Below are 4700 nucleotides of genomic sequence, written 5' to 3'. Positions count from 1 at the left end.
TGGCATTTCAAATCTCATATACCATATACGTGGTTTTAAATCTTGATTCTGCAACTTGTAATACTTGTGACATCAAACTAGTAACTGCATCTCTCTTAGCTGGTTTCTTAGATATAAAATGAGGATTCCTTCATTCAACAAAGATCTGTTTAGTGTTTACTATGTACCAGACGCTATTTGGGGTGTTGGATATTCAGCAGTGAACCAGACAGATTCCCTATCTCATGGAGCTTGTATTTTATCAGTGGAAGGCATATAAGTACATAAATATAATATGCCAAATGATAATAAGTGTTGTGGAAAAATATATCAGTGTGAGAGGAAGAGAGAGTGCTATTTCACAGAGTTGTCAGAAAGTCTCCCTGAGAAGGTGACATTTGAGCGTTTATCAGAATCAGGCATGAGATTGAGCTGTGCAGAACCCTTGCAGATTAGAACATTTGTCCTATAGAGTAACTTTCAAGATTAGAGAATGTTTTAAGCATTCAATTAATAGTAGATATTAATGTAAAACATATCACAGACTAAAATAGAAGGGATACTACTCAGGAGAAAGTAAACTTTTAGTTAGGTCATCAAGAATAAGAATTATAGAATAGGGAGGGAAGATTTTATTTCAGATTGAGAAAATTACTAGAGAAAAGATACCAAGTGCTGGGAAGAGAAGTAAGACTCAGATGGAGATGGTGGGCGGGGCTGTACCGTGCTAGCACCTGAGCGTGAACACAGGCCTAGGCACGTGGAGATCAGAGCTGGAGAGAGTTGGCAGCTGTCTCAGGAGGTCCTGCTGTTTACACAGGAGGGAGCCCCAGGCTCCAAAATCAGGATGAGCATGTGGAAATATAAGGCGGCACAGGTGAAACTCATCTGTCAAGGCCCATCTTGTTAAAGCTCATATTAGGTTGTGTTTCTCAAACAATAGGTCACAATCATTTAGTGGAGTGTGAAATCAACTCAGTGGATTTGGAATAGCACTTCTTAAATGGGATAGGATAGGATAGAACAGAATAGGACAGGACAAGTTTGAATAGGCAGCAACAGTAAACTTTTCTTTAGCGTGTATGATTGTGGGAGTGTGTGATTGTTCTGGTTTGCATGAAAATGAAGACTGTTTTTTTGCCATGGGTTGTGACTTTTAAAAAGTGTTAAAAAATGAGTCAGAACTGGTCAGTAGCAGGGGATGTGTTGTGTTGTTCCTCTTCTCTTTTTTATGGAAGTCTAGCCAGTGCTTTCCACGCCTAAGGAGGTGCTGCCTGGAAGTCTGCTGATGAATGAATGGAGTGTTGATGGATAGGAAGCCCTGTGCTGATGTGTTAATTCCCATAACAATAGTAGCTGAGATATCACTTTGCCTTTTATACTTTATATGTTGATAATTGTAACACTGTCCAACTTTTAAAAAATCATTCGTTCAAGAGATGCTGTATATAGGGTTGAACACAATAGGCATCTTACCTGCCTTCCTGGTGTTTACAGTCTGTGGAGGTTACTCTGGTAAGAAACTATCTAGTGCATAACATACTCTGTTTCCTTCAGTGTTCACATTACTCCTATGAGGTATGTGTTGTTATTCTCCCCACTTTACAGAAGAAGAAACTGGGGAAACTTGGGCTCAGAGAGGTTGAGTAACTTACCTTAGACCACACAGAGAGCGAGTGACACAAACATGGACCTGTTGGAGTACAGAGACCACAGTCCTAGCCTCCTTGCCATGGCTGCTTTCTACACTATTGAGCCATCATCCTAAAGAACATACAAGAAGTAAAAGGTGGATTTTTAACCTCTAACATAGAGGTGTACTTATGCTGTTGGGCTATACTCCAGGAGTACAGCCTGACATCCTAAGTTGGGAGTCAGGGGAATCTGATGTTGAACTCAGTAGATGATGAGCCAGGCCTTATATGCTCCATCAGACACTTCCCCTGATTGCTTCACAGCATGGCCCAACTGAAACCCGAAGGTGTCTGCCTGGATGCACAAAAGGAGAGCCTCTGCCCACTGCGTGGACAGGCTGATTTACATGCATCCCAGCTCCCCAAGTGTCACCTCGTGGATGAGGAAGTGGCCGCACGTGCAGTATGCATGCTCAGACACAGGTGTGCCAGTCCAGCCTGGGCAGGTTCATTCCAAGCTAGTCTCTTCCCACTTGTGTGACTTTTGCAGTGGGTGGGGTGGGGGGACTGTGCAGGGAGGGGAATGGGAGGTGACAGTTTGAAAAGAGAAAGGTAGAGTTCAGATTCCTGTTTGAATCCTTTTGATGATGAGGAACGGGATTTCCTATTTAGTTAATGCTACTCTTAATTGTTAACATATTTATTGACTCAACTCCCTCCCTCCCTTCCTCCTCCTCTCTTCTGCACAATCATTGGTAATCTACTGTGTTCCAGGCACTGATCTGGGGACTTCAGATATAGTGATTAAAAACAAATAAATAAATAAGGTAGATAAGGCCTCTGTCTTCACTTGACAGAGAAGACAAATACATTTACAGATAAACAAACAAACAAAAAACAGAAACAAAATTCAGTTAGGGCTAAAGAACTAAAACCTGGTAATTTAGTATCTGAGTTGGGTGAGTAAGACCAGTGTGGTTCTCTAAACTATAGTGTTAAAGGAGAACATTTCTGAGAATATGACATTTACTCTAAGATCTGTAGGGTAGGAAGGAGCCATAAAGGAAAGTGTATTACAGGTGGAGGTAACAGCTAGTGCAAAGGCCCTGAGGTCAGACAGAGCCTGGATGGTGCCTCAGAAGTCCAGAAGAAAGCCAGTGGGGCTGGAGAGTAATGTGTGAGGAGAAGGTGGGGAGTTAAGTCACAGATATGGCAGGGCTGGGCGGTCATTCAGGGCCTTGGAGGGTCAGTCTAGGAATCAAACTTTACTCTCAGTTTTGCTAATAATGAACTTGACTCCACCTCCTCCCATACATTCTCCTGCAGCTTCCTTAATTCAGAGGGAAACTTGACCCCTTCTTTAAATATTATTGTTCAAATATTTTTGTTTACCTTTCTCATCATGGACTTCTTCATTCCCCACAGAACCCTACAAAACAGACACACATACACATGTACGCATGCAGCAACACACTCCCACCCTTGCACACACCCCCACACCCATAGGCACACAGACATGCCCCATACATATAAACACGTATGTGCACACACACATCCTCTCATGAAAACATACATGCCTACACCCACAAACACACACTCGAATACACCACACATGTAAACAAACCCACTCACTCACAGACTCTCTTCTTGGTCAGAATTATCGTCCTAAACCATCAGCGAGGCTGCGGCATTTCTTGGCATAAAGCCATGGTCTGCTGCCTCCTTGTTTTGCCCACATTGGGTCTCGGCCCCACAAGGTACTCAGGGATCTTCACGCTCCAGTGCCAACCTCCCTCTGCTGCTTCCTCTCAGCCTGCAGGACACCCACAGAGGGTCTGGAAATACGCAACACTCCCTATTTCCTTGCATACGCCATGTCGATTAATTGATTCATTCATTGAACAAGTATGTACGGATGCTCACGGTGTGGAGGCGTTGTTCATGGCACTTGAGCTACACCAGTGAGCAAAACAGCACGTGAGGGAAGGCGGGTGCTAAATGACCACATTACAAATCGATAAATTATATATATGGTAGATGGTGATAGGTACTGTAAAAAAATAGAGTTGGGTAAGTGCATCAAGACTGTTTTTGTTTGGGTCGAAGTGGGGCAGATTGCAATGCTTCATATTTTTGTCTTTGCCGTGGAGGAGAGAGTGTCCCTGCCTGGAACACTTTTCCCCTGTTTGCTTCAATCAATTAGTGCCCAGTAATTCCTAAGTACCCGTTTCGGTTTGAGTCCTCTGGAGAGACACAACCGACAGGATGTATAGAGAGAGAGATATGAGAGAGGATTTATTAGGCAATTGGCTCACTGGAAGATAGAGGCTAAGAATTCTCACCATAGGCCTTCTGCAAGCTGGAGAGCCAGGCGAGCGGGTGCTGTGGCCCAGTCCAAGTCCAAAGGCCTCAGAACCAAGGAAGCTGGTGGTGGTGTAGCTCTAAGACAAAGACAGAAGGCCTGAGAGTCCGTGGCAGGGGAGGCACTGGTGTGAGTCCCGAAGGGGCAAAAGCTGGAGAAGTTGGAGTTGTGACGCCTGGGGCAAGAGAAGCAGGGTGTCCCAGCTGCAGCAAAGAGAGCAAGGCTTCTCCTCCTCTGCCTGTGTGTTCCATCCAGGTCCCAGCCAGTGGGATGGTGCCGCCCACACTGCGGGTGGGTCCTCCCCACTCAGTCCACCAGCTCACAGGCCAGTCTCCTCTGAAAACACCCCCGCAGCACACCTGGGGCGGCCCAAACTAGCTGTGCGTGCTCATTTCTTCTCCCAAACTCACCGACTCCATAAAGCACTGAGTTGGTATGGAGAAATATGATAAAATGTTAGTATTTTTTCTTCATGGGGTAAAAGAACCTCTCTCCCTTCTGCAGGGACTTGAGGAGAAGGGAACACACATTTTCTACCACTCCAGCCTTTGAATTTGGAATAGTGATTATTCCAAATTCTGGAATCATTTTGGAATCAAATTCCTCTTGCTAGAAGGAAATTTGGGCCATGAAAACAGACATTGGGACCCCCTCCCTTTTTTTTTTTTTTTTATCCTACATGGAGAAACCAAACAATATGGTTCATGGACTAGAAGAATTTATGC

The 4700-nt window shown here is 44.4% G+C and overlaps 1 protein-coding gene across 2 annotated transcripts in view; it reads left to right on the top strand.

The window, feature by feature from the left end:
* FAM135B (family with sequence similarity 135, member B) overlaps positions 1-4700 on the top strand; it is a 190859-nt gene that overhangs the window by 160810 nt on the left and 25349 nt on the right. The gene's annotated exons all lie outside the window — the stretch shown is intronic.

Source organism: Propithecus coquereli, unplaced genomic scaffold (genome assembly GCF_000956105.1).
Source record: "Propithecus coquereli isolate 6110/MARCELLA unplaced genomic scaffold, Pcoq_1.0 Scaffold28, whole genome shotgun sequence".
NCBI classification, from domain to species: Eukaryota; Metazoa; Chordata; class Mammalia; order Primates; family Indriidae; genus Propithecus; species Propithecus coquereli.
Note: the sequence above shows the minus strand (reverse complement) of the source record. Positions and strands in the feature narration are given on the sequence as shown.